Source organism: Ictidomys tridecemlineatus, chromosome 12, assembly GCF_052094955.1.
Source record: "Ictidomys tridecemlineatus isolate mIctTri1 chromosome 12, mIctTri1.hap1, whole genome shotgun sequence".
NCBI lineage: Eukaryota > Metazoa > Chordata > Mammalia > Rodentia > Sciuridae > Ictidomys > Ictidomys tridecemlineatus.
Genome location: NC_135488.1, coordinates 74,283,307 through 74,307,112, shown reverse-complemented (window position 1 = coordinate 74,307,112; position 23,806 = coordinate 74,283,307). Strand labels below are relative to the sequence as shown.

General features: G+C 35.2%; 2 long non-coding RNA genes across 7 annotated transcripts in view; one reads left to right on the top strand and one right to left on the bottom strand.

Annotated features, from left to right (window-relative positions):
• LOC110597814 (uncharacterized) overlaps positions 1-23,806 on the top strand; it is a 537,518-nt gene that overhangs the window by 23,329 nt on the left and 490,383 nt on the right. The gene's annotated exons all lie outside the window — the stretch shown is intronic.
• LOC144369597 (uncharacterized) overlaps positions 7,319-23,806 on the bottom strand; it is a 28,821-nt gene continuing 12,333 nt past the window's right edge. For 2 of the 4 annotated variants that reach the window (XR_013429384.1, XR_013429381.1), the window contains one exon: positions 7,319-7,711. This is a non-coding gene — a long non-coding RNA (uncharacterized LOC144369597). The remainder of the gene's footprint in view (positions 7,712-23,806) is intronic. The other 2 variants (XR_013429385.1, XR_013429382.1) reach the window with 1 other exon arrangement.

Below are 23,806 nucleotides of genomic sequence, written 5' to 3'. Positions count from 1 at the left end.
CAAAATTAATGTTTAACACAGAATGCTTGGTTTCCACTTAGCCTCACTCTGAAAGCCTCTTTTCTCCCAGGGTTCTGTATTCTAGTAAATTCCACCGCCATCATCTGTACTCCTTCAGTTGTTCAGGGCAAAACACTCAACTCCACCCATCCTTGATTCCTCTCTTAGATACATCTAATCATCTACAATAGTTTGCTGGCTTTATCTTCAAGGGCATCCCAAATTGAACCCTTTTCCCCAACTTCTGCACTGACCAAAGTCATCTTCCTCTCCAGGCTATAATGCATTAGTCCCTTAACTTCTACTATTTTCTGCTTCTACTATTTTCCCCTTCCAGCACATTCTCAACCCAGCAAAGCAGTGAGGCTTTAGAAGGTTAAGTTGAATATCAGCATGTCATCCAATGAGTTTCTGTTATATGTAGAATAAAATCCAAAGGCTTTTCATAGCCACAGGGCACCATATGATGTAACCCTGAATCCTTCTCTAACCTCATTACTTATTCTTCCACCTATCAATCCCAGAACTCCAGCCCAATGGCTCCCTCATGGCCTCTACTCTCCCTGCTTCTCCTCCTGCTGTGGCTTCATCCAGACAGGCAACTTGGCCTGCTAGTGCTGTCACTCCCTGCTCTTTCCTCCTGTCACCTCCTCAGAAGAGCATCCTTACCTATCCTATCAAAAACAGCACCCTGCAGAGTTACTTTCCAGCAGTTATCGCATAATGTCAGTCTCACCACTATAATAATGAAGTGCAGGAACTTTTTATTTATGATCCTCAGCACACAGTAGGTACTTGGTGATCTTTTTGAAAAAATTAATAGTTACTGAATAAATGTAAATTAAGTTTGATTTTAATATTTTTGCCTCCTTTGTTTGATTTGTTTTCCTATCAGAACCATGTCGTATTTCAACTACTCTACATGCCCTATTGAGAATGAATTAAAAATATATATGTTCAATTATATACATATATGTATGTATATGTACATATTAACTAGAAAATGGTGTGGATGATCTTGGGAAACTTTGGAAATATTCACTGGAAATTATAAATCTAAACCCATTCGTACCCTCTGGCATATTATATTAGCTTAAGATAATTCAGATACCAGCTGCAGTTTAAAAAAAAGTTTTCCTTAGAGATATAGATTCTCATCAAAACCAAATACAAAGAGAACATGAAGGAGAGAGATACAGAAAGGAAGACAGAATATGAATATTTAGTGCTTTTTGCAGAATTTCCATTCTGTCCACGAAAACCTTGTGGAAACTGGATCAGTTATTTCCCATGACCCGATTCAACCCATAGCCCTTAGGCTGGTCAGACCGGAACTAGGTTTTCTGGTGGATATGAACAGGAGGTTAACAAAAAGTCATGGAAAAAAAATAGGGTGACAAATGGAAGGAAAGTGGCAGGTTATGGGTGAGTCATGCAAGCATCTATACCAAAAACCATAAGAAGAGATAAGGGACATTTGATTCCTGAGCTCCTGGTTGGTCTTCTCCATTATCCCATTCACATCAGGGTCTGCTCACTTTCTTCCTATGCTGGGTTCTGGTTGACAGCACACTATCTTTTCCTTGCCCACTGGGGTTACAAGTGAAGCTGAACAATTAGGGCAGTTATGATTTTAGGGCCAATCTTTCCCTGATGTTTTGGTGGTTCTATGTATATACTGCTAATAGAAATTTCAAAAGAGTTGTAAATAATATCAAAGTGGACCTATGTAGAAAAACTTTCTCCCTGGTTGCTGAAGGAGATGGTACTTTACCCAAGGCAAAGGCAGGTAATTCTGTGGTCATTGGGCCTGACTGTATCAATGAACATGATTTTTGAGCAGCCTGCTCAGGTATTTGGTGGATCAAGTTCTGTCCCAATTTTTAAACCAATAATTTAATTTAAACCAATCTGAAGGGCTGGTGGATAGGCCAGTTTGAGTTAGCAAATAACAAACTGCAAAGTTTATTAAAAATGCAGTTTATTTTCACTCATAAAAAGTAGTAGTTAATAACATTTTGCCAAGTATAAATCCTGCCAACTCAAAAAGGTAAGAATTGTTTTCTACTACTTTGTATATACAAAGTGATGATGCCAAAGGTCTTAAAAATGTTACGTTGCATTAAGATTAGTACATATGTTCTCCCTAAAATCTTATTTCTGCATTTGTATAAATCCCAACTATTTGTAAATTTTTATAAACTTAGAAGTACAAAGAGTTTTTTTTTTTTTTGTAGTATTGGGGATTGAACCCAAAGCCTCACACATGCTAGGCAAGCACTATATATCACTGAGCTACAGTCCAGATCAACAAAGACAACTTTTCAACTAAATGTTTAAACAAAGAAAAAGGCCATACAAACTAGTATAAAGAGAATATTTGAAATTGAAAATATTTTTTAAAATTTGGGCCATTCCATTACTATAATTATAAGGCACATCTTTGGTTAATACAGCTTGGGCCCAAACCCTTCATGTCTACAGACACAGAACTGAAGCTGAGTATATAAGGTGGTTCAGTTTTGTTAAAATTTCTGATGGACATATATGAAAGTAGGTTTTAATATAACCCATTCAAACTATTGTTTAAAGATATTTTATTCAATGGATCTTCCTATTTTGTATAATTATATTTCACCTTGATATATTTACAAACTTTTTCAAAGTGTTCCTTAGATAAACATATGAGCTTATTGTGACATTTACATAATGGTTATGTAGGTTTTAAAAAATGTTATTTCATCTAGTTAATACTAAGCTATCGTGATGTGTTCAGATTGCTCTTAGCTTATATTCTTTCTTGCGGGGGGGGGATATTTTTATGTTTTTTAAGCTCATTTTTTTAGCCTTACTAGGTTTGCATTCATTCTTTTCTGTTTTTCGAATGGGCATATGGCATTTAAAATCAAGCACCTTTTCAGATGTCTTCTTATGTTTTAATAATATAAAATTAAATTGAAGAGCAAAAATAAGATTCAGTTTGAAATGACTGCAATTTATGGCTAAAGTTAAGTTTTAAATTTGTATTTGAAGGTATATATTTTATCAATAGATTTATAACTTGCATACATTCTTTCATGTCATGTATTTTTAAACAAATTAGGCACAATAATGTACGTGTTAGAAACTTTCTTGAAGTCAATGTAGAGGTGTTTGGGGACTTCACTTTCATTTTCTAAATTCAAGTTTGCATGAGTACAAACTTGATATTAGAATGTGGAGGAATTTTGCATTGTACAAGCTATGTAGAAATGTGAATGTTAAAACAATTAGTCTTTTCTTTTTCTTCTGTGGAAATTAAACAACCAAAAAAACTTTGTTAATTCAATACTGTATTATGCCTGAGGTTTTAAATACACAAAAGTCAGTAAAATAAAAGTGATGGTTCCTAGAGCAAGTATAATTCAGCCATATTGCACATATATATTAAAGCATAAAAGTTAACACCATATGTACAAAATACTACACGGGCCCATTTGTGTCACCACTGATAAATGCACAACTCCTGTAGGAGCTGTGAGCTCTTATAAGAGCCCAGGATTTGAGTCCCAGATATGAGAGAGGTTTAGGTATAGTTGTGGGAATACTGTTGCATTTCTTATGTAAAATTTAAATTTCAACCAGAAAGCTGTTGAAGCAATTGGGAAGCAATGCTAAAATTTCTAATTTTTACAATCAGATCTTTGTGTGCGTGTGTTATAAATTCAGTATGATATTTGCCATTTATTGGTTTTTGTTGGTCATTTAAAAATTTTTTTTTCAATAAACAGTTGTTGAGAATTACTGTGTCAGGCTACCCTAGACACTTGGGTCATGGGCAAACCAGATAATAATACTTGCCCTCAGCAAGCTTACATTCTAGTGAGGACAGGCAAGAAGCAAACAATAAGTTACTAAGTAGGTTAGGAGGTAATAAGTGCAAGGAAAAAAACAAAGGAAAATAGGGCAAGAGGCAGATGGTCAGGAGGTTGGATTGGTTGGAGTTAAAATGTGGGAAGAGATGGTAGAAGGTAGGAAGGGTCACAGTTGGTAGGTGGAAGATGATGTCAGGCAAGGTAAACAGCTGGAAAGGCCCAAAGGCAGGAATCTCTGGACATGTTTGAAATGTAGCCTCAGTGTGGCTGGAGAGACTTGAGTGAGAGCAAGAGTCCTGGGAGATGGCGTAAGAGGGTTAATAGAAGGCTGGGTCCTGACAGGCCTATAGCCTATTATTTTGAATTTTGAATTTGAGCAAAAGGGCACAATCCCATGGCTTTGAACAGAGAAGAGACGGGATCCTACTTTTATTTTAAAGGGGTCACTCTGACTTTTGTCTTGAGAGTATAATACAGATTATGGTAATAGTACTGGGCCTTGTTGGACCCTTTTATAGTCTTATAATCCAGGTTGTAGGTGTGAGCCAGTCTAGCAGCAATGAAATGGGGAGAGAAGTGTTATCTTTGGGAGCTAGTTTGAAAGTAAAATCAACTGGATTTCCTAATAGGTTGAGTGTGGAGTGTGAGAATAAGAAGGAGACTAAAAGTGAGGACAATGTTTTTGACTTGAGCAACTATAAGGATGGCGATACCATTCTCTGAGTTGTACAATTGTTGGAAAACCAGGTTTGAGAAGGATGATTAGACGTTCAGTATTGGACTTTTTGAATTTGAGATATCATTCAGATGTTTAGGTGGAGGTGTAGTCTATTGGAATTAAGAATGTGGTATTCAAGAGAAAAGTCTGGGCTGGAGTTGGGGAGCCATGAGCCTCCAAATGGTACTTGAGCCATGAATCTGAAGGTGATAATCAAGGGGTGAGTACAAATGGACAGAGTAGGGTCCTGCAGCACTCCAACATTAAGGGGTCAGAGGAAAGAGGAGGGATTAGCAAAGGAGTCTGAAAGCAAGTTACCAGGGTGGAGGGGGAACAACATCAACTCGGTAAAATGGTGCTGATAGGTGAAGTAATGTGAGAGCTGAGCAGTGACCTCTGGAATTGGCAATGTGAGGTCTGTAGAAACCTTGAGTAGAATAGCTGCCGAGGGATGGCGGGGACCGAAGCTCAACTGTAAGGGGTTCAAAATGGAAAAATCAAAAAGTGCTGTGCAAAACTGTTTTGATAGATTTTGCTAAAAAATTTTTTAAAAAGGCAAAGAAATGGGATTATATTTGGTAAAGGCAGTAAGGTAAAGAAAGTAATAGGGTGGTAAACATTTAATGATCGTCTCTCTGGGGGAACAACCAATTCTGGTCTGTCCTCTGTTAATTTCAGTAGTATAATTTCCTTATAATGGTTGATTTCTCTGAATGCAGAATTGAGATGTGTACAACTAGCTCTTGAGAGCCAACATAAGCCAGCTCTCGACACCACTGGGTCAACAGAAGGTTTTTTTGTTTTGTTTTAAAGTAAGAGGAAAAACAGCGTGTTTGTAAATTCTGAAGGGACTAATTCAGTAGAGAGCTAAAAAATGATGTAGGTAAGAAAAGCGGAAGGCAGACAAGATTCACTGTAAGGGTCTGGGGTAGATTGTATAAGCAAGTTGGAGCTAAGGAAAAAGAAGAATCTCCAGTATGTTCATCGACAGTTTGGAGAAAGTATTCAGTGTGCCATTCAATCATTTTTATAATTTGTTCATTTGTTTATTCAACACCTACTTATTCAAGAACTGGTATGTGCCAAGTATTGTGGTATACAGTGGAGATAGGGAGATGAGTAAAAATGATTCTTTCTCCCTTTCTGTTATGCTTTGAATATGAAGTGTCCCTGGAAAGGTCTTGTGTTAATGCAGGACTAGTCAAAGGTAAAATGATTGGATTGGGAGAGCTGTAACCTAATCAGTTCATCCTAGTTTGAATGGACTTGCTGGGTCCATTGGCAAGTGGGGTGTGACTGGCGGATCACTGGGGATGAGCCCTGGAAGGATGCATCTTCCTTGAAGCCTCTTCTGAGGGACTCCTCTCTCTGCTTCCCAACTGCTATGAGATAGCAATTTTGCTCTGCCATGCCCTCTGTCACGATGTTCTGCCTCACTTTGGGGCCCAGAACAATGGAGTCGGACAACTATGGATTAAATCTCTGAAACTTGAGCTAAAATAAGTCTTCTCTCTTCTCAGTTGTTCTTTTCAGGTATTTTGGTCACATTGATGCAAAGCTAACACACTATCCTAAACATGTTTCTAATTTCCTAAGGTGTTTGCAGTCTTCATCATTATGGAAATAATAGTGGCAATAGAATGATTGATTGTGTCTTAAGGATCAAATGATGAGAACATTTTGCACTATTTTTGATAACAAATGTTAGTTGCTCAGGGGCATTGTATACCTATAAGGCATTGTTAACAATCATTTATTTCCATTTTAATCTGCTGTTAAAACTGAATTATTTGGGGCCATTTTTTATACTTAATTTCATACATTATTTAGTCTTTGAGAGAAAAGGAGCATGTATTCATTACTTTCCTATAGTTAAAAAAAAAGTTCTATTACCTCATGCTGATGTTTGAAATAACTTGTCTTCCAAATTATCTTTTGAATCATATAATAATATATGTACATTGTTAAAGGCTTAAACATTATGGGAAGGAATTAAATGAAAGTTAAAATTTCCTTCCCCCTTAAAATTCTTAGTCTCACTTTACAGAGAGAAATAGTACCAACCAATTCTTATGTAGACTTAGAGACATTTTTAATGTATATTTAACATATTCATACACACATAGATATGGTCTCATCTTATGCATGAAAAGCACTTGACGTTTGTTCTTTGAAATTCCCTGCATATATTTCTACTTTAAGAATATTTATGGAATTGGGCTAAGAAATAAAGTAAATCCCAAGGACTTTCTACCCTGAACAGACCTAAGATAGTGACTCTAGATAACTGTATTTTTTTCTTGTAATAAGAATCCCATTTGGGCTGGGGATGTAGCTGGGGTGGAGCGCTTGCCTTGCATGTGTGGGGCCCTGGGTTCAATCTTCAGCATCACATAAAAATAAATAAATAAAAATAAAGATATTGTGTCCATCTACAACTTGAACAAAAATCCCATTTTATCGAATTGTGTTTCAGGGAAGTTGTGTAACCTGGCCACAGTTACTTAATTAGCAAATGGCACAAGTGAGATTCAAAACCACCCTCACATTGTACTGGCCTCTAGCATCTCTCAAATGATCTTGCCTCTTAATGATGTACAACTATGTTCTTTTGTCATGAATTTTTTAAACAATACTTTTTCCAAGCTTTTACAAACCTTGTTATATTGCCTGTTGGGAATGTAAGTGTCACCTCTGAAATATTATGTTCTTCATAGTAATGAAAATGACCACAAGTTTACTTTTAATTTTTAAATTTTAATGCTTCTATAAATGTGAAAGATTTTACAATTTATACTTTTTGAGCTGATTGTTTTTATTGGCACTGTTTTCTGAAGGATACTTTCTCTTAAGGTTTTTGGTTTCCAAACTAGTGTGACAGATTTTGCTCTCATACCTTCCTATAAGAACAACAGACAGTGGTCTTGGAAAGAGGGAACATATGGACGTATGGATGTGTAACATCTTTGAAACAAAATATTAAGGCAAATAATTTCTCTGTTGGCTGAATACTTGAACCTGAGCTTTGAACGTATTTGTCTTATTTTAAGAAATTCATATCTTCTCTTTCTGAGACTGGAAAATACAGGCTTCATTTTCTTCAGTTCTCACTTCATTTTCTTCAATTCTGCACTTCTGGCTGCAGGTAGAGAAAAGAAGGAAGGGTGGATAGCCCTTGTTAGTATTTTGAGAATTTGACCTCTTTGGATCCAGCCTGTATATTATGGGAATCTCTAAAGCTCATTATCAGTAAATCAGCATTTGTTTTTAAAAGGCTGATTTCACCAGACATAACATTTTTGTGCTATCCATTTTGTTTTGCTTCAGTTTATTTAGTCTGTGGACGAGATACTGAGAAATAGTTTCCTTCTGGAAACTTACTCACCTGCATGGTAAGTAAAATACACCTGGCTTAATATTTCATGATTGAGATGTAACTTGGGGATATAGAAAATGAAAACCAGCAAAATTTCCCCAATGATGTAGGAAGTGAAAATATTCATTAGGCAGTATGGAGAAGGAGCAAGTCAACTTTGCCTCTTGCCCTGCATTTATTCCCTCTGTCTTCCTTAGCTAGATGATTCCTACCCCATTTTCATGGTGAGCCAGTCACACTGAGAGCGAACAGTATGTTAAACAGCAGTGTGTAAGCATAGAAACAAAAGATCTAAAAAATAAAGAAAATTCCCTGGGAGAATTTATAACCTAGTTTCCTCCTCTGACCCCTTGCTTTTCCTTTCTGATCCCTTTTCTTATTTTATTCCGTGTGATTTTTCATTCTGTAGGTTTTTCAAGCATTCTGTATGATTAGTAGATTCCTTTTCTTACCTTTTGTACTCTTTATTTCACTCAGAAATACAGTTCAAACATTTATTTCTAATTTTTTAAAAAAAACATTGGCCACATGATATATGACTACACAAAGTATGATCATAAATATTGTAAGGACAATTTTATAGGTGCATAGTTGGCAATCATACAGGTATATGTGGATAAGTATAAAAAATGTGTGTGTAAAGTCCTGTCAACCTAGGATAGCTATGTGTTTTAATAACTGAAATGCACATTCACATTTATCATATATAAAATAAGCACATTAAATGGCATTGCTGAGTAAACATATATGATTGTTAATATACATTTATTCTTACTCATTTTGATTATAGTTAATTTTAGGGGTTTATTGGAATAACATATGACAGCTTTAATTACCCTCCCCCTATTAGTGCTGGGTTAATACAGGCAAATACCCTATATAACCTTTACAGACAGACAAATCACTGCTGAGACTTTATTCTACACTTAGCATTTCTGTATCATATTTTCACTTTTACCACTGAAATTTATTAAATCTGATTTTTGATGATTGAGAGGCTGTTAAACAAATATTTTGCAAATATCTTGAGTGGCATAATTAACAATGTCTGAGATGAAGCAAACATATAGCCAAATCAAAGAATAGAATGTCTCCCTCTCTCCCTGCTTTTCTTTCTCATTTTCCCAGTGGGAAAGTACAAAAAAGGATCGAAGGGTGGCATAATGACTATAAACTGATAGATTGTGAACATCACATCAAATGCCTCCCTTTTCACTACTGTATTATCTGCTCAATTCTCTGGCTAGTAATACGACTGAAGCGCTGGTCGAAAAATAAATAAAATCCCTTGTAATTTAATTGAGCTGCAAATTCACTAGAGTTAAAAATGAATTAAAGTCATTATAAATCTACTCAACACAAACACTGTAGCTATTAGAAGACATCTACTGTTTAGCACTTATTAGTTAATACATATTTCTATACAATGTTTTCTGCTTCATGCCAAACCTGTGCCACCTCCCTACCAGATGAATAGTTATGTACTTAAAATGTTAATGATTTTAAAAGGTAATGCTTAACATTCAAGAAAAGTCTTGAAATCTTTGAAGAATTATAAAAGGGGGAAAGCATTAAACAATTTGTGTTTTAACTTAAAATATTGGGAGAAATTCTTTTTAATTTGGAAAAGAAAAACGTAAATTATTTCCTCTGAATATAGCTTCATTCTTCATGTAAGCTAAAATACAGAGACAAAACTCTAAAACCATGAAAAGGTCCCCCTTCTAGGTGACCATGACAAAGCATTGTGGGTTCCCAGTCGGCACAGGGAATGCCAGCATGAGTTCAAGGCCAAGCGATAGCCTTAGGTGGAAGGTGACTGTGGAACATCATGGTTGGTCAGCCTATTCCAATCATGAAATTCACATTCAACAGGTGGATAATAATAAATTGATGTGTTGAAGCCAGCGTTGGTGACCTTGAAATGAAAGTGTTTGGAGGGGAGGAAGTGAGTCATGATGAGCAGGAGGCACTAGCTACTGAAAACAAGACCAAAATAGACTTCCTGATACTAGACAATTTTTTTCCTCTCAAAATTCAAACTATCTTTTGATTATAAAGTAAATGCTCCATGAAAAAAATTTAAATGATACAAGTGAAATGACCCCCTCTTAGAAGCAATCCTTGTGTTTTGGCAATATCACTTCAGATATTAAAACAGATCTAGAAAGTTAGAATTTCACATACACATAATTTTCACAATTATCATGTATTTTGTTTTCATATCATTATATATGCATGTATACATTTATTTCTATAAAGTAAAAATGTGTATGTAAGTATATGTACATATAAATTGACATGGTCTTTTAAGAGAAATATTTATGTGCATTTATTGTGTGAATGCATTACAGTTAAATTGGCCAAATAGATACATTTTAACTAAGTAAATATACATTTATTTTATTAAAAACATGTTTTTGTTAGCTTTGTTTTAATCATGATTTGAGTGATCTCTTATCTCCATCTCTTCATTATCCTGATCACCTAAAAATTGCATATTAGGAAACTTCATAGAAAGCAGCATTTAAGATGAACTTTTAAGGTAAACTAAAAATCAAAAATCCTGCATTCTATTTCTAGCTTCAGGGCTTATTTTTGTGTCAATTAACAAAACAACTTCATATAGTAGTTTACTAACAATAGTAAATATATGAAAGATGATACACGTTTGTTACAGGTTTTTAAAGCTTACAGAGAACCATTTTGGCAGATAGCAACTCTCACCTTTATAGGAAATAGAATAAAGATTCCAACCAGAGTGACCATCAATTTAAATCAGGGAAGCATTTTTAATGTCTGTATACCTTTACATTCATGGAAAACAAGATTTTCTTATTAGAGATGGCTAATAATTTTTACTTTTGTTTCCCTCTTTTAAAATTTTCTTTTCTTGTTGGCCCATTTATTAGCCTAAACTGTCATTCAGCCCTGGTATATCTTATATCTTCACAGCAATTTCCAAAACTTATCCTTTTTAAAGCTATTTCAGCATCTTTCTTTCAGATCCTTTCTTATAGGATTGTATTTTTGTTAGTGTTGAACTTTCTTATATGAATTTCCTTTCTACAGTTCAATGAATTCTAAAGCATGAATTACTTCTGGATTCCCTGTCCACTGCTTACAGATTTGCATGCCATATTTTTGTTCTCTAGATGACAGTGAGGGATTGGTATCCCAATAGGCTTTCCATACTGTGGCATTATTTTACCCTAGAGATTACAATCACATTTAATTTGATAATTTTTTATAGTCTTTATCATCTGATATCTTTCCCTAGCTTTCTTTATACAGTATTAAAACATTAAATATATGTATGTCTTACCTGTTTTCATGCATGCTATGTGTACATTTGTGTACATTCAACAAACATGTATATATACGTATACATGTGTCTGTATGCATGTATGCATAGATAGGATTCAGTTTCACTTTTTAAAACATGGTACAATTGTGTACTTCATGAATGGCAGTATTCAAGTTCTAGTTTTATTTAATGTATTAGAATTCTTTTTGTTCTTCTTATGCCCTTCCCCCATTGAAAAATTATGTGTAAACTCAAAGTCTATCAGCAAACCTCTTTCTAGAAACCAGGGATGTTTAAAACTTTTTAAAAATTATGTGTTTAGAGCTTTAAAAAATGAGTCCTAACAATTTCCAAAATATCCCTTTTGTGTGCACTTCGATTAGTGTGGTGACATAACATTGGATTTTATATACATTTTAAAGCTCTGATTCATAATGTAGATTGTAATTTAATGGAAAATTTAATTTTGTTAGAATATATACTAAATATTTGATAGATGTCCTGAAGACAAATGTATGTGTTAAAAAGAGAGTGATAGTTTAGCAAAGATTAAGACAGTGTCCCATCCCCTGCCTATTAGTTGTGAGCTGAGCGGATTACAGGGGTGTATCCATTCCTGCAGGGAAGTCTAACTGGCACTATGTAATTTACTTTGGATTTTCAATATCTTTTGGTTACTTCATCTCCTAAAAGGATAACTTGGAAAGTAAATTGCAAAAGCAACCATATTAGATCCTTCTGATGAAGAATTAGAAAAACAGATCAATATAAGCTGAAGTGTATATTTTTCTAAATCAGTATTAGCATGACAACCAAGAAGTGATTTATATGCCTAAAATACAAATTAATCATCAATAGAGTTCTTACATCCTTCTCTGCAGTTAAGATATTCAGGAGTTATAATTTTTTTTAAAAAAAAAGTATTTGAAGCTGCCTGTGACCCTATGATCACGTATTCGGCTACCCAGTATTGCTCCTGCAAAGTGGTGTCCTGCATGTTAAAAAAAAAAAAAAAAAAGTAGGCACATGCAAATGTTCAGATTTTACAAATTGTAATAAATACAATAATTATAAGGCATACTTAATTAGCCTCATGTGAACTCAAAAGCATTCTTAAGTACTCTAATGTCTTTTCCACACAGGGGATGCACTGTATGTAGGGTGAGAGTATGCCACCCCCTTCCCATAATCTTTCAGTTCTTGTCCTTTCTCCTGGGTGACAATTCTATAATGTAAGCATCTATCTACTAAGAACTGAACTGAGACCTCCTATCCATTTTGCATAGAACACTGGACAGCCATTAAAATGGAAACAATATTTTTTCCTTCCTGATGCAGAGGAGATTTAAATTGGTACCCTGGAGGTAAAAAGGGCATAGCTCATCACCCAGTGCCCAGCTGTAGGGATTTTTTTTTTAACTAGGTACAAGAATATGGTTTTACTTTCTCGATTTGGGGAAATACAGTCATTGAGAAAATATTTTATTAGCATAATATTTCATAAAAATTATGACCTTTATCCTAATTATCATGGATCCAATTTAAATATTGATAATTTATGTTCTGAGCAAAGTGGGTGTGTTCATGAGTTTGTGTGTATGTCTGGATTTATTGCAATATAATAGACAGTAAACATCAATATAAATAAAATGAACAATTAGAGTATTCAAGCCAGCATCTTTATTGTTTAGGCAAAAAAGGATTTATTATAATGTTTTTCAGGTTGATACACATATGATCTCAAGTTTCTATTTCATTTTTCCAATAGCTTTCGTTTTCTCTAGTTGCTTTGTTTTAATCTGGTGAATAAAAAATCCAGCATTCCTCTAAGTGCATACATGCTTGTCAGATATTTTACAATATCAGTCTGCAGCTATAGTCTCTGTACTTACAGATGGACAGATTGAACCAGACAGTGGCTGAATTCCTTTCTGTCTTAAAAGACCCATGACTTTAGGAAATTTGAGTGAAACTTTCTGCCTTCTTAATGCTCTGAGAATGACAGGGAATTAAAATAATTTCATTGAAATGAATATTGGGTTTTAGTAATAATTCTAAATCTTGTCCCACCAAATCCTCCACTTCCTCATTTCCTGACATGAACCAGCACCACCAGCCTGATGTAGTTGTGGCCCTTCTGGACTTTACTACACAGATCACAGACCAGCACCTAAATACTTACAAATTGAATTGTACTTGTGTTAGAAACCGGATTGATAAAATAAATGACTGTATCTTGTAGGTTAAGATTTGAGTTCTATAGTTGCAATTGTAGCTGTTACAAATTACCTGAAAACCTTTTTATATTGTATTTCTTATGGCAGTATTTTACAATTGCTTTAATAAAAAATTCTATACAAAAATTGTTTGATATTAATAGCAATCATTAACAACTTGATAGATTCTTGTTAAGTATATTTGCAATACATTTAATCTTATTAAACTCAGCCTTGAGTTGTTTCTTCCAAATATTATAGGTCTTTATGAAGCTAGCAATATAAAGAAGAGATTTCAACCATTTTTCGGCCAAAAATTAGGTTTAGCTTAATGGATCAATTTTTTTCTTATTAAACTGCATCTGACCAGTGCCAAGTAATACATTCAGCATTGATCTTTGTCTCACCCTGCTGTAGCTTGCGTTCTCTTTATGTACATGAAAAATAAGGTGCCAGGAATGAAAACAATGCCTGTATAATACAAATATAGAATTTTTCTCAGACTTCCATTCGGTTTATCATTTCACTTTGTTATTAATGCCTTGCCTGCTGCTTTTCAGAAATGTGTTTTTAAAAAGCACATTTATTTCCATAAAGAATGCTTTCTTCTGGTGTAATTATAAAAAACATACACCATATACTGGAGAACATCAATTGTTTCAGGGGCATGAACAAAATGTATGAGCCCTGTTCGCCTGTGCAAACAGCGTATTCTAAAAGTGGAGCCCTCCGGGGACTTGACCCATTACCACCAGGGATCTGAAGTGTACTGGTTAGAACTGGGGCGCCATTTTGAACTTATATTTTTCTTTCAGTAGAAATAGAAAGATAAATGAAAATGGAACCAGATTTTAATAGATACGGAGTGTGTACTTGATAAATTTGAAGTGATGATATTGCTTCTTTGAAGTTCTCAGTCTTTCAGACACTAACTAGGCATAACAGTAGCCCCCAAACCTCTTCATACCTCTCCTTCTCTTATCTTTTGCCCACCCCAATACATTCTGCCTACTTCTCCAAAGAATTTTATATCATTGCCTCATCTTGAAACTTCCCCCTCTGCTTAAGTTTATACTGGTTCTTTATTGCCAGTTTAATGGCAAAACTGAATCTCTACATCTGGGAAACTGGGTTCCAAACTGGCTTTTTGCCCTTAATTTACCCTCCCCCTGCACAAACCTTCAGCTTTGTATATTTCTAAATGTATTATACATTTCTTTGCTTATACTTTGACTCTCCTTAAAATACCCTTCCATCCTCTTTACCTCCTTTCTGTGTGTTCCATTTCTACCAGTCCTTCAAGTTCCAATTTTATGTCTCCATTGCTTCAAAAGGTCACCTGCTTACTCTGCACAAAATAAGTTTTAAGTGAAAAAGTTGACTTTGGAGTTTAACACCTTCAGTTGGAATACACAAGAGGCTAGCTGCATGATCTTTGACAATTTAGTTAACCCCAATTTCGTAACATAATATACTCCAACACTAAAATGGAGATTATAATATTAATTCTATTTAGTTATGAGAATTTGCATTATATACATAAGCTTGGTATACAGTTGGAATCTTATAAGTAGTAATAGTTTTTACACACCTCTTTCCCGCATCATCTCCTGTAGTCTTTACTATTTATTTGGCACACATAATTGCCATGTTATCATTTTTTTTCCTGTATATTTGCCATCGCATCAATTTATTTTTAAGGTTCCCTTTCTGTAGTGATGGAGCCATATAGGACTTTGTATCTGCCAAAATGTGGAGCACTATGATCCACACATGGTAGACATAATCTGATTAATTTTAAAGTTTTTTTTCCTCAACAAAGAAAAGTATCTTTCCTTTTATTGTCTTCATATATTGTCCTTTGATTATATCGGTTATCAGTATTAGAATTTTTAAAATTGGTTTAAAATTTTTCTTTTAATTAATCTTTTATAAAAAGAGGCTCAGAGCCCCTAAGAATCTAGAAGATGACAATCTAGATATTTGCATTACAGGTAAGAGATAAGTCTTTTGAGTTCCAATGCATTTTAAGTGGTGTCTTTCAGCCTGAACTATTTTATCAGCAGTGTAATGGCAATTTGATTTCTAGTCCTATACAAGACATCTTGGATTTCAAAGTAGAATATCTATCATAATATCTGTAACATAAATGTAATGTGGGACTCATTGCTGTCTTTAACATGATGAGTCTCAAGAATAAAAAAGGCAAGGGATATAGCTTAGTGGTAGAACAATCCTGGGTTCAATCCCAGCTACCACCTAATCACAACCTGCAACCCCGACACAAAATTATTTTATATTTTCTGGGCCTTGGAAAATGAGGCTTGCTAATCCATAACTTTTCCCAAGATCTGACGGTTGTACCTCTTATCAGGGGTCAGGCACTCCCAAGCATATAGGAAATCATCTTGGTCAGTTCTTGTAATAACTTCATTGATCACAGCAGTTAATAAGTATGTTGGTAATACTTGCCTTAAAGATTGGTTCCTTAAAGGTCATAAGACATACTCAATTAAGGCATAAACCACCATTCCCTCCAAGGTGGCCAAGAAGAGTACGTCTTTCTTTACAGACATGTGAATGTAAACATACCACATATACACATATTCATACACACCAATACAGTAGCACCAAAAAACAAAAAAAAAAACCCAAAATTCTATATGTGCAAGTGTCAGTCTGCATAACAGGCAAAAAGATCTGTTCTGTCTTCTGGTGATTAGAGTAGTTATAGAGATGTTCTAAGCTGAGTAGAAGTCATGAATTTAAAGCAAAGTGGTGCAACACAAGTGGTGTATACTTTCTAAAACAATGTTTATATTGAACATGCATGATTTTGTCATGTCTATGCCCTTAGTTTTTCCTAATATCTAAGTAATTACTTTCAGATTTCATAATGACAGGCATATACAATGCACTTCTTTAAAATTTAAGAATAAAGGTTTAAAATATTGTGGTAGAATTCATATTTTATAGTATCTTTTGGACTTCAGTTTTGCAGTCAACTCCTTCAGAAAAATGTTAAGAATTGTAAGAGAAAACATCTTGTGTCTTCATGTTATTGTGCCAGGGAGAATTATACACACTGAAATTTTAACTAGCTGGCACTCAATTAATTGGCACTCTTGGTTAATTTGCATTAAAAAAATAAAAATAATAACTGTACTTGATTTTTAAAATTTAAACTAAAGAAGGGACACAAATGAAAAGTGAAAGTTTCTCTCCATTTCTCCCCACTGCACATCACATTTAGCTCTTTCCTTCTCTTTTCCCTTTGTGCCTTCCTCTCTCCCTCTTCCTCTCTCTTTTGTTCTTTCATTTGATTAAATTGTCAGGTGGCAACATTACTTTTTAATTTTCTAAGTTGTCAATCGTAGGCTGCTCAGATGATGGCCTGCTGTGAAGAGTATGTTTGTTTTGCAGACTTGCTGCCTTCCACACCCTCCAACTTGTCTACTTTCTGATATTTGTCAGATTTTAGAATAGGCTTTCCCTTCTAAAGCCATAATTAAGCCATTTCCTCCTCCTTTCTCCCCATTTAAAACTGAAGGGTCATTTTATGCATCTTAACCCAATAAGAAAATATTATGTTACATCAGCATTATTCAATGCAGAAATAAGTGCTCTGTTTGGACTTTGGCAAAGTAAAGTTAGTGATGTTTCACACAACTTCTGAGACAGAAAGATAGACCACCTATAGGTAGTCAGGAAAAGGCAGTCAGAAAAAAAAAAGGGACGGGGGAGAGAACTGGGAAATCACACTTCTGAACCCAGCTGTTCCTAGTCACAGGAACAGTTCCTTAATAGCGTCTAGACATGACCCACCCCACAAGGTACTTCTTGCATCAACAGACCTTCACCCTGTGCTGTTAAAGGCTTATGAATCACTTTTCTCCAGATTTGTTGAAAAAGGCAAAACAGTTGATTTGCCCCCTTTATAAATCTTATACCCACAAGTCATCTATAGGGGCAGATCAAATCCGTAAAAACCCCTAGACAATAGATACCTGTTGGCATCCCTCTCTTAGGACCCTTCCCTTTTTTCCTTCTATGGGTCTGATAAATCCTGTTGCTTTGCTCTCATCTGGTGTCTGATTTCATTCTTCGAATTCGTGAGACAAAGAACCCACTTGAAATCTATGCACTGCAAAGAGGGGGATCCCATGCATTCTGGTCCAATGGATGAAGAAAAACACACAAACACATATGGATATATGTAAATTTTGCTATCCTTTTTTTTCAGATTTTTTTTCTTTTCTATGTAAAAAAAAAACTGTTAATGTTCCTGAATATCAAATTCTTTCACTCTTTCATGATAGTAGTTATAACCTTTAAAATTTTACTTTCTGAACAATTTTATATATATATATAGTTGTAGATGGACACAATATCTTTATTTTTATGTTGTGCTAAGGATCGAACCCAGTGCCTCACATGTGCCAGCCAAGTGCTATATCACCGAGTCCCAGCCCTAGCCCCTGAACAATATCTTTTCTCTATTAACTCATCCAACTGCATCTATTCTTGGTCCTTTTCTTTAAAGTCTTTAGTTTCCTTCCAAATGGACACCTTGGATGTGTTTGCTCTGTGTAATGAGCAGAGTGCAGTGTTGGTTAGGTTCTTCTGATAGGGCTATGGGGTATGGAGCAAACTCTGAGGATTCCCCAGTTGGCAAATAAGGAGGCTTTATTTAGTCCTTTGGAAAACTTTGTTCTCATTTTGTGCCATTAAGGTGTAATATTGCATCAAGCTCTGTGCTATTTCTCTTGTCCCCTGTGCCCTCCCTCACTAGGCTTCCTTGCTAGCCATATCCCTTACTTTCTTTAGAAAGCAATCCTCGGGCATTTTTCAGGGGGAAAACTATGGTTCACTATTGCTCACTTTGCACATGGAAAGGGAGAGCTGGAAGGAGGGCCTCCATGGTTCAGGATGTCATCCTTCAGTTCCTCTCTGCTGAGCAGCCATGAAGACTGTGCCTTCTCCTTGAACTTGATGACTCACTTGGGCTGATCTTTGCTCTGATGTCTTAGGCTAGTTTTTCCTCTAGTCTTTTCTCCTTTAATTTACTTGCATTTTCTATGAGTCAATTTCCTTGAACTTTATGGGTTAGTTGCTTATTTTACAGAACTCTTAAGGGTTTTATTCTTTGGCAAACAAAAACACTCTTCTGTCATTTCAGCGGGACCTTTGAAAGGAAGGAGAAGTGAACATGAGATCTTGGTTTGCTGTCTCAAGCTAGAGTCAAGATCAACAGCTGCTCTGATGAAACTACTTCAGAAAGATGCCTTTGCAGTGGGGGAGGGTAGAAACAGGAGAAACTGAGTCTGAGGGACAGGTGAGGAGGGTGTGACATTGGCTTGGGTGCAAGATGATGATGTTTGTGATGAGGGCAGTTGCAGGAGTAGAAAAAAAATCATATTGGATATTTAAAATTATTTTCTTTTTTTTTAAATTCTATTTTTTTTTATTGGTTGTTCACAACATTACAAAGCTCTTGACATATCATATTTCATACATTAGATTGAAGTGGGTTATGAACTCCCAATTTTTACCCCAAATGCAGATTACAGAATCTACAGATATAAAGAACATTTCAACTAGAGCTCTAAGAATACAGTCTTAAAATAATGTTGTTTTCAGGTTGTACTGAAACTTCAATTAATGAGGATTCACAAAACCAGGGCATTCACATCTGTTTCCTTATTTCCTTTTAAATTAGGATTTTCATCGTACCTCTTTCCTAACTTAGTTCTGCAACTAAAATTTATATTTAAGGGAAAGGGCCTTACTTTTAAGGTAGGGCAAGTCCAGCTAGATTAGCCAGACTGCAAGGAGACTGAACTTAGTTAGAATTTTCTGTAGTGGTCTGAGTTTCTGCTTGTATTGAAGCATAAAAGAAGTCAAACTCATGCTTGAAACAGTATCTCTGGTTTCTTTGATTGTGTTAACAGATTCTTCATATTTTAATGTGTTACATAAATTGTGAGCCTTAGAAGAGCAAGCAAGGAGAAGTGGAACCAGATCATATTTAGTATGATTATCATTGTACTAAACCAGTGGGAGGATAAATAGACTAATCCTACATATTATGGGTCTATTAAAAATGTAACTTTGTCAAGGAAATTCTTTGTTTCCATAGTAGTTCTATGGCTACTCCATCACAATATAAAATGGTGTGGGCACAGTAATTAACTATACTCTCAGTGAAGTCTACATTTATTTCTTTCACAGATGTGCACTTTGTAATTTTTCTATTCCTAATTCGTGTAATGCCCTACAATTCCCTTTTCTCCTAATAACAAAATAAGTGTAAGATGATTTATGAAACTTTTGACTCTTTTTCCTTCCTTTATTAGATCATTAAGAATATTCTAATGTACTCTTCAGAGAAAACTCTTTTTCCATAGATTTCTGTGAGTTGTCGGTGAGTGTTTTTCTTTCATTTACTCTTCTCTTTATGTTTTTCTTGCCTCTTTGTGTTTATTTCAGTCAATAAATAGATGAAAAGAAAATGCCTGCATAACAAAATGCAAAGTGTATTTTTGTTTGCTAGTTGATAAATTATTTAGGAAAGATGTGGGAAATGATAAAAATATAACCTACATTTGCAAGGCACTTTTCAAAACTTTCTAAATCAGCACATGCACCCTGTGTCCTGTTCTGGCTTCTGAAGGGTCCTGTGAGTGAGTGGGCCAGGTAGTGCCTTCCTACCATGGGTCTTGGAAAGCTGGTTTGCAGAGAGTTTAAGTGACCCATCAAAGCCCCATAACTGATGGTAATATACATGCTTTATTGACATCTATTAATCCTCTTTCTGGGTATCATCCTCTCCTACTAGTAAGGTACAAACAGTCTATAACTGGTAATAAATGAACCAAGTCTTTATTCTTCTCAGCCACCTTCCTAATTGACACCAATATCTTAGTATCATTATATTGCTTGAGTGTATAGATATGTTCATTGGCAATGTGCACTATATTAAAATAGCTAAGATAAACAAATTACATGTTGCCCCATGCAAACCATGACCAACATTATGGAATCTAGAAACCAGAAGGGGCCTCAGGGAGACCTTGTCCATATCCTGATTTAAAACAGGAAGAGAACAAAGCTTGGAAAAGTATGGTACAGTGACTTTTCAAGATTATGTTTTTATTAGTTTTAATGTTATTCATAAATATTCAAGTTTCCTTATTCCCTGCTCAGGAGTCAGATTTTCTTAACTGTTTCTTTCCATTTATACACTAATAATTTCCAAATCACTAAAAAGTTAGTCATTTACAAAGAAATTTCTAGATCTCCTTAGCCATTAATAAGATGAGAGTGTCACGAGATTTCTATTCTGTGTATTTAAAAAAACAAAGACGAAAAGTAAGTTGATAGGAGGATTGCATAGAGGAAAGAAAATAAAGATGTATTCCAAGCTTTGATTACATGAAATAACCTCAGGAACTCAGCATCCCCAGGCAGCAGGGGAGACAGCAGCTTCTCCACTCCAGCTTAAACCAGTCAGAATCTGCTGGGTCCCTGTACAATTTGTATGCACATTAAAGTTAAGAAGCTCTGCATATCAACAGATGAAGGAGAGTGGGTTTTTTAAATTTGTTCTTTTCCCATCAATTCTTTATTCTGATGCAAAGATGTCTTTATGTAACAAGTTGTCAAGCTTTAGCTTTCTAAAAAAGTGAAAGTGGGTGTTTAACTTTTCTAAATCATTTTCTGAAACCATAGAACCCTTTATTTTTATAGGAAATATCTCCCCTGGAATTGTAAAATGCTGTTTTTGAAAAAAAAAATGTTTTTTTTTAAATGGGAGAACAAGATATCAAGAGGATATACAGTACCATTTAATGAAAAAAAAAAAAAAACCAACTGATATGTTACAGACATGTTATTCATTGTGCTAAGTACCCTCTTTTGTTGAGAGGGCAGAAGTTTCCAGATTTGTCTTCATGCTTCAGAAGGTTTACTCTTTTAGGTATAATCACAGGTTTTGAAATTATACTGTGAGAAACTCAAAAAAGAGAATCAATTGTGTCTCTCAAATTTTAGAGACAAATGAGGACAACAGAAAATCAATACCATATTTGCATGTAAGCAAAAGACATACACAACATTTATCTGTAATGAAATGGAGATGTGATATTGGACTTTAAAAGCAAACACTAAGTTTGCCCATATTTATGTAATATTTTCACAAAGTATGAATTAATATGGTTCTCACTATTTAGTTATATATTATTCAGAAAGAATTATGCTAATGGAAGGGTGTTCCGATATTTTTTGTGATCCAAATTTTGTTCCCTTAAATTGTTATAAGGCTGTTTGGGCAAAAGTCAGAGAGGTGAGGGAAGCCGAATTTTAACTGGTGTCTTAGGAGATGAATAGGAGTTGATTAAGTAGAGAAAGGATAAGGTGGGTTTGGGGGACCCTAAAGTATATACACCATTGGATCCCTTTTAAAGATAAATAGTGCAAATTTTAAGTACAAAAGCAGGTAAAGAGCCTTGTCAGAGGTCAAGCAAATGCTTTCTGGTGTGTGTATGTGTAGCTATCCACATGGAAAACCAAAGAAGACTTTGTTTAATACACTGTCATCATTCCAAGCAGAGGAATTACCAAGAGGTGAAGAAGGTATGAAATATGGACAACCAGTCTGTCACCATTGCTATTATAAAAATCAAAACACCTTGCCACAGACTTCACCTTCCCTCTGCAACTTCCTCCCTGCCATCTGGGTCATTCTTAGGAACTGATGAATTATTTGGCTTTTTCCAAATGTTACTAACATTCAGGTGGAGGAAGCAGTTTAAAAATAAACCTTGGCTCTAATTGTGAGGTGACAGATTTCCTGTGAATATGGTGGTGACGATATTTATTTTACAAAATTTTTAAAATAAAAGTGTTAGAAACGAGAGAAGTATTTTTGGTGGAAATAGAGAACAATTTATGTGTTTAAAGTAGCCCAGGCGTCTTTCATAAATAGTTAACTTGAATGGACTTGTTTTTCCCTGGTGTGTATACAGCAACATCATTTGTGAGTTTCTAGATTCTAATTTAGTGAAAGGAATTCCAAGCCTTTTTCTCTGCTCCCCGCCCCCACCTTTGTAATTAATTTTGAAGGCTCAAAACTTTTTGTTCACTTGAAAATTATCTAGCACTTGAAGAATCACCAAGTAAGTGGACTTTAAAAAAGTAATGCTGGAAATGTACGAGAATCTGTAGACTAAAGGAATAAATTAATGAATGTGTTTAGGATATGCCAGGACCATAAGATTCCCAACAATTCCTCACTGAGAAAATTCTGTACTTTTAAATCCCAAGGGGTAAATCATGTCTGTTTCATTCATCACAGTCTTGGGAGCTCCTAATTTTAAACTAGTGTGTAGGTGTCTCTCTGCTCACAATAGAACAAGCAAATCAATAAGAGATGAATAGTTTGGGAAGATTTCAACTGCGTCTGCACCTACTTTCATTACACACAGGGCACAGATGCATCAAGGTCAAGAGTTACTTATAGACACTGTAATTTGGGTCCCGGAGAAGCTTTCTCTTGAGTGGCATTCTCTTGAAATGTATTTGCAAACACACAGCAATTTAGACTAACAAAGGCAATCCACTTTACTAATATATTTGCAGTAGCAGAAGAGATGCTCAAATTCAGGATTCAAATGTAAAGCCAAAAGGAGAGACTTGAATTTAAAAATCAAAACAAAACAAAACCTCACTCACCAACTTGTGTGGTTCCTCCAGTCTTTTCTCCCCTTGGATTTTTCTCATTCTAATACATTTACTACTCTATCTGGTTAAATCCCAAATTACCACTTCAATTTATCAGCCAGGCATGGTCTCATAGAACAGATCCTAATCCCAATGTCAGCACCACTCTACAAGAGCTGTTCCTGCTTTAACTTGGTACTGAGTTGCCCTGGATACAGCTCCCTACCTAAGTCTGTGGCCCTCACAGGGGGCGCTTCTAGCCCGCAGGCAATGCAAATGAGTACAGGAAATATTACATTAATTTCTAGGCACTTCAAATAATAGTTAGAATGAATCCCTAACTAAATTGGTAGGGAGCAGTTAGGTGGCTGCCTTTCCACTCCTGGGTAAGGTACCTCCCTGCTGATTGACAGGCTGTCCGCTTCTGAGCAGGAGAGCAGGTTGAGAGTTTAAACTGTGTTCCCACCAACACAGCTTTCCCTTTAGCAAGTGAAAGCATCACCATAGTCACTAAGCATATTAAAAAATGCTCTGTTTATGGCATATGTAAAAACAATGTACTCATATGGCTTATGTGTGTGTGAATACATGTACATACATGAATATATGTATGTG